Below are 14,244 nucleotides of genomic sequence, written 5' to 3' on the forward strand. Positions count from 1 at the left end.
TGCCTCTTAGTTTTTTCCCCTCTCTAAGTGATACCTTTTATGTACATTTGTCCCTTTGAGTTTACCATATATGGAGTCTTATTTCTGCGAGGTTTACTTTTGATGTGTATTTGTTCCGTTGAGCTTTTCCTTTTATGGAGTTTTTTGGGCGAGCCTATGCAAATGAGCTGCCGGTGGGGCGTCGCATTTCAATCAAGCTGCACCTGCGTCTTTCTCCGTTTGCCCTGAGACAGGTATTGAAGCGTAAAAGTAAATAACGAAGAAAAAACAGAATGCTAAAATAAAAACTCATGGTTTTTTCACCGCCAATGAAACCACCTGGCTTCGAAAACCTGTGTTTCCCTTCGAGCCTGGTAAGTTTTCACTTCTCTCTCATTTGCCACTGACATGATAAAATGGCTCAATTTAACCCAGTGATGTTTGAGTGTTAAATGTTTTGATATAGCTGATTTTTCCTGTTGTGTACTGTAGTGTCCACTGATAAACACAAACAGACCACACCACCTATAATTAACATCAATTTCTGTACTGTAAAATATCAAACATTTTAAAATACAAACATGAATATTGATTAAACACATGAGGCACATTTTTGAGGTACAAACAACAGTGGATTTAACATCAAATTTTAAAAGGTGTATTTTAAAATTGTATTCTTTTTTATATATATATATATATATATAAATATATATATATAATTAGAATACATTTTTAAAATACACCTTTTTAAAATTTGATGTTAAATCCACTATTGTTTTATACAGCAGTGTTGCGTTTTTTTTTTAGATACGTGTTCATATTCTCCATACACTTGCATAAGCACTTCCGGTTCTGCTGACGAGAAATATGCAGACTTTTCTTTTGTCTGACGCTGTTGCCATGGTGACTCGTTATATCTGCGCTCCATTGATAATGGCTTTTTAAACGCGCTTAACTCAGTCAGTCAACTAACTCTCTTTTCAGCTGTTCTGTAACCGAAAACTCAGTTTCCCAACTCAGGGTTTGTCAACTCAGAGTTCAAGTTTAAACTCAGAGTTGGTTAAACCTCCTTTCTGAAACAGGCCCCTGTTCATTTTCCTCTGACCTCTCTCATCAACAAGGCATTGTTTACTATGTTCTTTGTAAACTTTAGGGACTTGTGTGGCCCAGGAGATCAGCAGTTCACAGAAATCTCATTTTGTCCCCTTCCTTGTTTGATGTGAATGTTAGCTGAAGCTCTTGAACTGTTTCCGCATGTTATACGTTGGTCATTTTATTAGGAGCACATGTACGTTGATGCAAACAACCACAGTGTTTAAATATTAGAATTACATTTAGGATCAGGTACTCTTTCTTCTCTGATATCAAGTGATGTGCATGGGCAGACATTACATCCTGTTTTATGAGTTGTGCACAGGAAGAGCCGTTCCCATCAATTTGCTCTTATTTAGATGGTACCTAATATTTGAATTTAAAACTTGACAAACCTAAGAATCAACTAAACTGTGCTGCTTTGTTGAGTTCTTTGAATGTGAAATATTTATATTGCCTCATCCACCCTGCTTCTCAGTGGGCAGAATGATAATTCCTGGAAATTATCTAAATATTTGTATTACACTCATGGCTGTATTGAATGGTATTTTGTACTGCTTATATACTGTACCGTTTACTATCCATTACCTGAATTCACTCTGTCTCTATGTTCAGACCTTTTTTCCAATGGCATGGTTGACACATTTCTCCATGCTAGCAACCTTGTATTCGGTAAAAATGTTTGAATTGGTATAAGCATGGACGTATGCGGTTCTGAATGCAAACTATATCGTTATCCTACCCAGGCCTTTACGGAATTAAACATAAGGCTTTAATGTCACAGTTGGGGTACAGAAGAACGCTTATGCAAATAATTACCCACTGTCTGTTCAGGAAAGCTGAAATTTCCCTGAATTAAAAATAATTAAATGCTACACAGAGTATGAACACATTAATCTTGATCACCTGAAACATGGCATATCTAATGAGTAAATGTCATTCTCATTAAGATTCCGCCGGAATGACAAGTGGCCATGCAACCCAGCCAAGAGTGACTTTAATGGGTTGACCTGTATGCCAAAGCAAATGATAGCTACTGCTTCCTCTTAGAATTTGCAGTTATTATTGCTGAAACAGAACGTTAATTAAGACAGGAAGAGATGAGAAGGAGGAGATGAAGCTGACTTGGATATAAACGTGTTCTGGGCAGTTTGTTGAAGTTCAACCTTTTTAGTAACAAGGTCTGTGGACAACACTTAAACTGCTGCTGGGAAGGTCTGTGGTTTCTGGGTTTTTGTTGTTTTTCTTATGTGAATTGCATGTACTGTAGATAAATTGCTTTTATCCATGTCTGATATAAGTGTAACATACATGCTATGTAAGGCCATCCTTAAAAATATTCTTGTTTGCCGTAACCCGACCGAACCTGTCAATTTAAGACCTACTCAAATTTATTATTATTTTTTTTGCTTTAAGTCCGACCGACTTGCCGGTTGTACATTTGCGTTAAGACCGACCAATTTTTTTTTTTACTCTTCAAACAACTAATACAAAAGCAATGAAATAAATATTAATTATATTTTAGTGAGTATTGTAAATATCTAAATTGCCTAGGCCTACATACAAACGAAGGCTACGTACTTTCTTTTAAATAAAAACCCGTGACGTCACTATTGATTAACGGATGTCACACTATGGCCTGTGCTTTCGCGTCGTCTCATACTCTCATTCACTGTCAGAGTCAACGGTTCGCGCTTGGTAATGATGGCTGCAGCTGCAGTAAACAAAATGTTCGTGGTCACCGTTCAAACAAATTTGTTTGTGGTCTATATAGCCTGCATCAAAATGAGGTTTGCAATGATGCGCCCGAAGGCATGGGTTGAAGACCCAGTCAGTGACATCACGATATGGTAATTTGTTTAAATTCATACCTAAGTAATCACCAACATTGCACTTTTTTTTTTTTTTTTTTTTTTTTTTTTTTAAATGAAACTTGGGAAAAAAATATAGACCTACCTACCGCCACTTTTTTTACTGTTACTGCAAACCAAAATATTTTTAAGGATGGCCTAAGTTCCAGTTGAACCCCTAAACCAATTATAAAACCATCTCTTGCATTGTGGTACAGAGATCTCCCAGATCCCAGAAATTAACATATGCGCATCAGATTTTGTATCGGATAACGGATTTATTAAGCATTAAATGTCTCTGTCGGCTGGATGAAGCATTCTCTACATTGCAATACCAATATCTTTTTTTTTTTTTCTTTTTTTTTTTTTTTTTTTTTTTACTTCTGTTTCATTTATTTAAGAAATATATAAAACATCTTAACGGCTGTTACCATAATTCTCCAGCTCTGGTGAATTTACTTGAGTCGTATTGAATTGGGTGTTTCTCCAGTCTTGATCTATATCTGTTTTGTTGCTTATTGTTGCTTCGATAAATGTCAGTAATAACATATGTTGGCCTCATGAATATTGTACAGAAACATAAAAAGATGATTTTATTTTCTATTGTGGGTGTTTTTGCATACAAGTCTATAGGCTCTGTATGAGAAGGTGACAGTGCATATGATTTTTAATTAACAAGTTAAGAAAAAAAAATAGTCATGAGAAAAATAAAAATGCTTTACAGTAAGCTGTTCCTGAGCTGCTGTGAGTTGTCACTCTGTCTAAATATGAGTAGTTGCCATGTGTTTAGCACAATAGCACAGATACCTCAAGTGTTATGCTTCAACTTCAGTCCTGAAAGACTGTGTGTGTATATATATATATATATATATATATATATATATATATATATATATATATATATATATATATATATATATATATATATAATATACACATACATACAGTGACTGGCAGGAGCTGCAGCCAATCAGGACAAATGAGAGAGACTGACTTAGCAACTGCACACAATTATGATTTCTGACAGACCCCCTTGGACATTATCTGACACCCCTAACCCCCAGAACGGTTTACTGTTTTATTCCTTACTGTGTTATAGTCTGGAACAAATAAAAATGTATTAATGTCCTTTTTTTTCCCCCCCTCTGTAAAATAAATTATTTTTGATGGAGTGAGTTATAATAATATGTAATAATGCATACTGGTCCCCAGCACCTAAGGTAGAAGGTACATCCTGGGTACATTTAGAACTTGTTTAAATATTCCTCTTTGTCGCTTTGCTATTCAGAAATGCAATAACGCTTTTGTCCATTGTCGAGCATGAGGATGGGCAAGAGCATAATAGTACATGGCATTCTAAATGTTGCGTGGAGTGCATGGACGTGCAGTAATTGAAGGTTACCATGGAGAAATGGTGGCTCAAATGTAAGCCATAGCGAGTTATTAATATCTGCCATCAGTCTTTGTTCTCATACTTCTCTTGAAATTGGATGTGGTTGACATTGGTGCTTCAGCAGTTAAATACATTAAGGGGAGTAGAACGGAAATGGGAAAGTGGTTTATTCGCAGCTTGTTTGCTATGGTAAAGTTTCATTATGATGCATGGGTGTAAAGGGCAGGCTTTTCTGTAAGCTAATAATAATAATAATAATAATAATAATAATAATAATAATAATAATTATTAATAGTCATTTTTATGGTTACAGATGTCATGTATGGCCAGATGTTTGGGAACCCCTGTCCATCGCACTTGTATATGCTCATTCCAAGTCCGTAGGCATTAAAACTGGGTTGGTGTCCACTTTCCTGTTTATAATCTGGGAAGGTGTTCAACTAGATTTGTACTACACTAGTAGAGCACATTGATTTCACTAGACTAGCCACAAGAGCATTAGTGCGTTGGGCCACAGCGTCAAGTGTTGAGGACTAGAGAACAGGCAGCGTTACAATTAATCCAGAAAACGTTCAGGACTTGGGCCACTGCACGAACCTTTGTAAACCATGTCTTTATTGACCTTGCTTTCTGCATGGGGACACTGTCATGATTAAACAGGTTTGAGTATCTGAATTCTAGTTAAAGGATGTCCTAATACAAACGGTATACAAAGATAATCTAGAGAATTGTATGATTTCACCTTATGGCCTTATAGTCACATACAGTATGGCTGTGATGGTTAAGTCAGGTTTCTACATTCTATAGGCCCCATAGTGTAAGATGTGATACTGAAAGTGTTGAAAATAAGGGGAGAAAGTAACAACAATAAAGGCAGTAGGTCTAAGTTGTCAATCACGTTGCAAAGGGTCATGTGTGTTTTATGATGCTACGGGAGTGGAATATATTTGATAAAATAGATTTTACACAACATAGGTTTCTGTTTAGATAACAAAAAGTGGAATGGAAAAAAGACAAAAGCCAAATGTGGAAAAAGTGTGTATCATGACAGTGTTACTGATTAGAAAATTCAAGGACAAGATTCAGCTTTGATTGCAGCAAAGAGTGAAATGAAAACACTTACTCTAAAAAGTGAAAGCAGGCTACAATACATTCTGCACAAAGCAGAGCTGCCTTTTATAAGCACAGATGCTGAATACAAAAACAGCTGAAAACTCCTGCTAGGTGACTGAAACCTTGTATTACATTTGATTCAAGTCGCTTGACTGATGCTGATGTAGTAAAATATGATTATTTAATTTCATACTTTTATGAATCTGTTCAAGTTTTATTTTATTTTTAATTTAGGTTATCAGTGATGAATGTGTGTGATTAGGTACAGTTTAGATGAAATAGGGAAAAACTTTATTTAAATTAAGAAATTTCATGTTTCTGGGGGGCACGGTGGCTTAGTGGTTAGCACGTTCGCCTCACACCTCCAGGGTTGGGGGTTCGATTCCCGTCTCTGCCTTGTGTGTGTGCAGTTTGCATGTTCTCCCCGTGCCTCGGGGGTTTCCTCCGGGTACTCCGGTTTCCTCCCCCGGTCCAAAGACATGCATGGTAGGTTGATTGGCATCTCTGGAAAATTGTCCGTAGTGTGTGATTGTGTGAGTGAATGAGTGTGTGTGTGCCCTGCGATGGGTTGGCACTCCGTCCAGGGTGTATCCTGCCTTGATGCCCGATGACGTCTGAGATAGGCACAGGCTCCCCGTGACCCGAGGTAGTTCGGATAAGCGGTAGAAAATGAATGAATGAATTTCATGTTTCTTTTATCTGAAAAGTAGTTCCTCACTTCTAATTGAAGTTGGTTGTAAGATAAGCTGATTACTAATCTTATTTAGAAGTCAGATTTAAGTTAGTTAATTGATTGACTCATTCAGTCAATTGACAATTAAAATATTTACCCTATTTGGAAATGTTATGTTTTGTTTCTTCACTCAGTATTTGATAAATTGACCAATGTCAATCCCTCTTAAAGATCCAAATAATGTAATATCCTGTAACTGTTAAACTAAATTGAGTCTGGAACACTTTTGGTATGTTCTAGGGTTTAGACCAGGGGTCACCAACGCGGTGCCCGCGGGCACCTGGTCGCCCGCAAGGAGCACTTAAGGCGCCCGCGAGGCATGTTCTAAAAATAGAAATATAGTTCCGTCTAAAAAAATTTTCTTGCTGTAGTTTTTGAATAAAAAATGCTTGCATTAATGTAGATTTTAAAATGACTATTTAATTTCATTTTATTTAATTTAAAACAAATGTTTTATGTATATATCAAACTCTGGCCTTTTCTGAAGTCAGATGTCAATATTGCTCGCACGTCACGTCCGACTCCTGACACAAGGAAGCGGTGCAGCAACAATGAGGAGTCAGTTGTGATTTACCCCCAAAAACATGGCAGAAAACATACCATTTTCACGGTGTTTGGGAGGAAGAGTTCTTTTTACCCCAGTCAAAGAAAAGTGTGCGTGTCTCATTTGCGGGACGACTGTTGCGACGGCAAAGCGGCACAATGTGGCAAGACACTTCAGTACGTGTCACGAAAGTTTCAATGCTAACTACCCACCCGGCAGCGCATTAAGGACAGAAAAAGACGTTAAAAATCCTTTCGTGCAAGTGGACATGGCATGCACTGCTGAGCAACTAAGTGCTCTGTTCAACTTGGATGCTGGACAGGTAAAGAGCCTAACGTTGCAAAATGACCTTCGCCTCAAAGCCCATCAGTCTGCATCAAACTTTTTGTGCCTTGTGGACTCAGAAAAATACAGTGGTGTATGCACAGCAGCTATGAAAGTTGCCTGCCTTTTTGGTTCAACCTATCTCTGTGAATCAGCCTTTTCTAACATGAACTTTATCAAGAACTAACACAGAACACGCCTTACTGATGCACATTTACAAGACTCACTCAGACTGGCAGTGTCAAATTATTCACCAGATTACAGTACAATGGTGAGCAGAATGCAGTGCCAGGCTTCCCACTAACAGACATTTACAGACAAAGAAGAGATAACATGTGTTCATTGAAAACACTATAACATTAAACTAAAAATGGTGCACGGAAATGTGAAAAATTGTTCAAAAAAGACTAGATAACTTGTTGTGACTTGATTAATGATTTCCTTGACATTACTTCCTGACTCAAATGTTGGAACAGATAAACATAAATAAATGTTGCATGTTTAAATATTCCTACCGTCATTGTTGTATAAATCATTGTTAATAATTGTGGGGAATAATTAACATTGACATGTGAGCAGTCTCTTCACCTTATTATTATTATTATTATTATTATTATTAATAATAATAATAATAATAATAATAATAATAATATCATTGATATTAAAAAGTGATCTGTGCAATTTTGCTATTGAGGAAGTTTGTATCACACAGGTAGCCCTTCGTACTACTCAGTTCCCTTGAAGTAGCCCTCAGTCTTAAAAAAGGTTGGTGACCCCTGGTTTAGACTGTGATGCTAGCCTAAAGACTGTCTGTCTGTCCATGTGGTTGGTTGTCACTGACTGTGAAAGAGAACACCAGCTCTGCTTCCCACCTCAAGTAATGCATGTTGCCTTTCATTTCATCTGTGCCACAAGAGTGCTGTGTAATAGCTCATTAGAATTCACCCACATAGCAGCCAATTTGAAAGTCTAGCAGATGTGACACTTTTTTTTCTAAACATGACAGCCATCCTGAATTGTGTGTCATGGAAGACCAGCAAGAATATTATTGAGAGTGGCAGAAAAAAGAAGTATCTGGAGTAACTGAGGTAAGCTGTAGCGTCACTGAACGGACACTGAAGACACGTTAGAGAGAAAAACCAATGCTGCCCGATGAACTAGCCAATGACCGATGAAGGTCAGACTTCACTGAGGTTTAAGCTGAAAGTAATACTTGGAAGGACATGACAACACTTGTAATAACGGCTGAAATCAAGCCACTGAAACATTATGGCCATGCATTAAGATCATTGTTCATGTATTTCTAAGACACCATGCACAATGACTGTCACTTTCACATTACAAACAGTTTTGCCACAGAAGCAAATTCAAAGAAGGTTCAGTGGTGCATGATATTAGGTTTTTACGAACATGGAGCTGCCATGGAAGTTGGGCCATGACCTGAGGGGGTGATGGAAAAATATAACGATTCGTGTGTATGTATATGTCAGCCAAAAATCAGTCTTTACATCTTTAGATTATCAGCCATCATTACATTATTATTGATGAAGCTTAGCAAAGAATGCTGAATTAATACAATTCACTGACCATGCACAAGCAGCTGTTGGGTCTAGACGGGTAATTTTATTACGCTTTTTTTTTCACACAAGTAAAGAGTTCTGTGTCATTACTTGTCTAGAGGTTTTTGTTGCCTTTTTCTGCTCTCTAATCAATGCTGATTTTACTTCTGATATTCAGGTCACATGTGCCCTTGGTACTTTAAAACTCCCATTTACTGTCAGGAACAGTTTGAGTTCAGCTCCATCACTGAGCCCAGCAATGGCCCAGCAGAGAGAACCAGACATAATAATGTAGCGCAGGTTACCAGTGACCTCAATGCAAGACCTGTCAGACATGTTACTCACTGCTCTCTTAACAAATATTCATGATCACTATACCGCCGTCTGGCCAGACAGAAATGCTGCTAGGAGAGCTATTAATGGAGGAAGTATGGCTGTGAGCAGACGTTTGTCAAGAAACCAGTATGTTTTTAATTATTTGATGTAAAATGACTTTGTAAAGGTTATTTTTCATGAATATAACACTCTCTTCCCCCCCACCTTATTTTAACATGATGAAATTATGCATTTTTATTTCATACCCACTTTAAACAGTGGAGTATTATGCACTGAAAACAACTGGTTAATATATAGAAAGCTGCACTGTAACACAAATGTGCATCATTTATACAGCATAAAAACAACATGGTTTATAAAAAAATAGTTGGTCTGTATTGGTAGATTTTTGGATATTTATACTAATACAATATATAAATTAAAATATTTTTGTAGATGCTTAAAATTACATTTTTAATTGAGGAATAAATTCCATCAAACCTCCAAGCTTTGGAAAATAGAAAGTGGAAGGTAAATGTTTAAAGAAGAAAAAAATCTGAATATCAGCCTGGGATTGTCAAGTCAAGAAGCTTTTATTGTCATTTCGACCATATATATGCAGTACACCGTGAAATGAGACAACGTTCCTGCAGGACCATGATGCTACATAAAACAGACTGAGCTGAGGGCTTAAGTAAGTAGTACTAGCCACATAAAGTGCATCTGTGCAACCTGTTGCAAACAGTGTAAGACAAGACAAAAAGACAGTGCAAACAAAAAATACAAGACACATGACTAAAGACAATACACAAAAACAGCCCTAACCAGTGTAAATACTGTATGTTCAATCAATATTGCATGTGCAGAAATACTGGAATAAACACATTAGTATTCTAGCAGCAGTTACATGAGGTAGTGTGCAAAACAGCAATTGACTGAAATGTTAGACAGCATGTGCAAAGAGCAAAAACAGTGCAAAACAGTATGTAAACAGTTTGATATAGTGATGCTGTAGACATGGATGTCTATTGAAAGAGTGTGTATTTGTTGTAGGCCAGTACAGTTCATTTCAGTTATTGAGGAGTCTGATGGCTTGTGGAAAGAAACTGTTATACAGTCTGGTCATGAGGGCCCGAATGCTTCGGTAACTTTTTCCAGATAGCAGGAAGGTGAAGTGTGTGTGAGGGCTGTGTGGGGTCATCTACAATGCTGTTGGCTTTGCAGATGCAGCGTGTGGTGTAAATGTCCATGATCGAGGGACTCCAATGATCAACTAACGCTAGAAGTAGAGACACTGTTGGGCTTTCTTGGTGATGGAGCTGGTGTTGAGTGACCAGGTGAAGTTCTTCGCTTGATGAGCACCAAGAAATTTGGTGTGCTTAATGATCTCTACAGATGATCCGTCGATGTATAGAAAAGAGTGCTCGCTCTGTGCTCTACTGAAGTCAACAACCATCTTTTTAGTTTTATCAATGTTCAGAGACAGGTTGTTTGCTCTACACCAGGCAGTTAGCTGTTGCACCTCCTCTCTGTATGCAGAATCGCCGTTATTGCTGATGAGACCCACTTTGGTCGTGTCATCGGCGAACTTGATGATATGGTTCGATTTGTGCATTGCTGCACAGTTGTGAGTCAGCAAGGTGAACAGTAGTGGGCTGAGCACGCAGTCCTGAGGTGCTCCAGTACTAAGTGTGGTGGTTCTGGAGATGCTGTTCCCGATCCGGACTAACAGTATGTGGAAAAACACACTGGATCTTGTTTACACAAACATTCCCGGCCCTGCCCCCACCTTGGCTACTCAGACCACATCTCTGTTATGCTAATTCCAGCATACAGACCACTCGTCAAACGCTCTAAACCGGTTCTGAAGCAGGTGAAAACCTGGCCAGCAGGAGGCACCTCTACTCTTCAGGACTGCTTTGAGTGCACTGACTGGAACATCTTCAGGGAGGCTGCAACCATCGCCGACTCAACCTGGAGGAGTACACGACATCAGTGACCAGCTACATTAGCAAGTGCATTGATGATGTGATCGTCTCTAAAACCATCTCCACACGCTCCAACCAGAAGCTGTGGATGGCTAAAGTGCGTACCCTGCTGAAGACTAGAGAATTATCCTTCAGAACAGGCTATCAGAGAAGCAAAGCACGCACATGCCCAGACAGCCACGTCCAGGACAGCGGAGACACCCAGCGCATGTGGCAGGGCATACATCACAAACTACAAGACAGCTTCACCTGCCTGTGATAGTGATGCCTCCCTCCCAGATGCGCTGGATGACTTCTACGTTCGGTTTCAGGTGCAGAACAACGTATTGGCAAACGATCAGGTACTCTTGTCTATCCACGGCCAACGAGAGGAGAACTCTATGCAGAGTTAACCCACGGAAGTCTGCTGGCCCAGACAACATTCCTGGCAGGGTGCTCAAGGAATAGCGGATGTCGTTTCTGACATCTGCAACATTTTCCTGAGCAGCGCTGTTCTTCCTACGTGCCTCAAGACAACCACCATCGTCCCCATCCCAAAGAAGTCTACAGTGTCCTGCCTCAATGACTATCGTCCTGTCGCACTCACGCCCATTGTTATGAAGTGCTTCGAGAAGCTCGTCATGAGGCACATCAAGACCCAGTAACCACACTCCCTGACCCCCTACAGTTTGCATATTGTCCAAACCGCTCCACAGATGATGCGATTGCCACAGCCATTCGTTTACAGTAATCCTCACCCACCTGGACAATAAAGACACTTGCGTACAACTGCTGTTCATAGACTTTAGTCTGCTGGTACTGAACACCTCCCTCTGCATCCCTCCCTTCTGCAGTGTTGATTAACAAATCTAGATACAATTTGAATCAAAAAGGGAAAGCTTGTATTGCAATCAAAAGTACAGGATAGTCTATAATAACCCCCTGTTTTGTTTTTTCTGTACATAATTATATACATGTAATTTTCTGGAACATCTGTGAAACAAGTTATTTCCTGTAAACATTATAGTTAACTATTTCCTTCAACTGCTGTTTTTTTGGACTCCTCTTAAATCAAAGCTTAATCCAGTTGCATCAGTGTTCAACAAAATCTTCAGTAGGATACTGAAGTGTATTAAATGTCTGGCATAGTTTTTGTCCATATTATACACTGCATCTGACAGAGGGAGATTTACACTCCTAATGGCAGAGCAAACACTTTACTCTAAAAACAGAATAAAGCAGCTAGCAGTCTTTTCACATTCAGCTTCGTGATGATGTGTAAGTGGCAGCCTGCAAAGATGTGGTGGTAGTTATCATGAAATCGGGAAGAATAAACCAAAAGGATGAAATTCATTTTTATTGTACAAACATACTCAAAGCACATGCATTTTTATGAGCGAATATAGCGGTCATAATGAAGTGTTCGTTACATAGAACATCTGGCAGAAATGAAAGGTGCCACGAGAAACATTTATCACATGCTTGTAATGATGATTATAAATTATCTACACAGTAAAAACATTGCATGTAAATTAAAGCTTGTCTTCTGTACCTGGATGTTTGTGTCCCATTTCAATTGGCTCTCCATGTTTCTATGATTACTTCAATATATAAACAAACGATTGTATTCCATGCCACTGGCGTTACATGCACAAGTTCTTGTTTGAGCAAGATCCTTTGCCCTTGGCTTCTATTGTAATTCCAGAGTGAATGCTGATGTCTTCCAGGTCAGTAGTGTGTGTACTACACAAACACACAGCATGCCTCAGATCACTCAGGAAACTGTCTTTAGTCCTGTACTCTTAGCAAATGTAGCGCATTTGAGAAGGCTTGTATGAAGTAGCATGTCGGGAGCTTCACTGGTGTGATTGTTTTTGTTTGTGTGTGGCTACTTTTCAGGTTTCCACAAACAATCAGCATGATGAGAAAGCAGCAGATGTTCGCTCCTTATTGTGTGTAATGAAGCATGGGACTGCTCGGTTTTGGCTTGCACTTACCTAATCCAATTTACCATAATGAAAACCTAAAGTGAAAAAACCTCACTGCACCGAATTGCTCTTAAAGAATACCATAACATCATCCAACCCAATCTTCTGCATATGAACATTACCACAGAAACTTGAATTGGCTGACCGCAGTCACCATGCCCAGGAAAGTATGTCTAAGAACCGAAATTTGGACAAAGGAAAAAAAAATTAAATAAATGCTGTAGCAGAGCTGTCAATATGTGGGGAGGACAACTGCCTGTGGTTCATGTTTTAGTTGAATACTCATGTTCTGTGTGTTTACCTGGGAACCACGTTGACTTGAAATTGAATTATTATGAAAATCTAAGGCCAGTTGCCAGAAAAGTAAATGTACACCTCACTGAATAATTCAGAATTGGTGGGTGTGTGTGTAGTTGTGTGCCAGTGGGTTTGATTGCACATAAACTCCACAAAAACTATAGGTAAACATTTGAACCTATATTTAAATAAAACTCTAGAAGAATGACTTGACCATCTAGAGCAAGAAATCCTATGAATATAATAGTTTGTAGTTGGTGTTTGTTAAATGTTAATCTTGTGGGAAAAGGAGTGGTGTAACACGATTTATTGAACTTTTCCATCTCCTCAATCGTTTTGAGTTAAACAGCCTTTAAGCCTACATGGTATTGCTATAACTGACTGTTTAGAGGCGGTTTGCGTGCCCCACTGCATTTTCTAAACATACAGGTCTTTAGTTTAGACTTCCAGTGATTATAGTCAGTACATTTTACTAATAAGTACTGAGAAGAGACCTGAATCATGACTTCATGGCTGCACATGATGAGGTGAGAAGAGGTTAGGAGATTGCTCCAAGTGATTGACTGTGAACATAATAAATTAACATAGTTTTTTCAATGATTTATCCCCATTACTACATACTGGAAGAAGTTCCTCGTAGGTCATTGCTGCTACAGTGAAATCCTTTTCCGTTCTAATTATATGAGCAGTTCAGTTAATAAAATTACACTCGTATCATATCGCTTAACTAAATGCCGTCTCTACTTTCAGTTTATAAATAATTCTCAATTACATGGCAATACCAAGTAAGAGCATCCAGTCTTGAATACTTCTTTCCCTATCCCCAGACATTTATCTTCACTTTTGGCTCTTTGAACCATTTCTTTTAGAAACATCTTTTCTGTTGGTTGTGTTGCACAATTCATTGAATTTCTGTATTGTTCTGGAAGTTGTCGCTTAACCTTTTAAATAAAGTAAATGAAGACGTGGGAACAAAGGCTCACGTTTTCTGGAATTACGTTTTTTTTTTCTCATAGATGCTACTTCTCACTGTTGAGTAAGATTTTCTGCAGATATGTCATGGTTGCAGCAGCGACTGACAGTTTTGTTA

The 14,244-nt window shown here is 38.5% G+C and overlaps 1 long non-coding RNA gene across 1 annotated transcript in view; it reads left to right on the forward strand.

The window, feature by feature from the left end:
* The first annotated feature begins 233 nt into the window (after positions 1-233).
* LOC132846995 (uncharacterized) overlaps positions 234-14,244 on the forward strand; it is a 43,924-nt gene continuing 29,913 nt past the window's right edge. Inside the window, exon 1 of the long non-coding RNA XR_009648583.1 lies at positions 234-353. This is a non-coding gene — a long non-coding RNA (uncharacterized LOC132846995). The remainder of the gene's footprint in view (positions 354-14,244) is intronic.

This window comes from Tachysurus vachellii, chromosome 6 (assembly GCF_030014155.1).
Source record: "Tachysurus vachellii isolate PV-2020 chromosome 6, HZAU_Pvac_v1, whole genome shotgun sequence".
NCBI classification, from domain to species: Eukaryota; Metazoa; Chordata; class Actinopteri; order Siluriformes; family Bagridae; genus Tachysurus; species Tachysurus vachellii.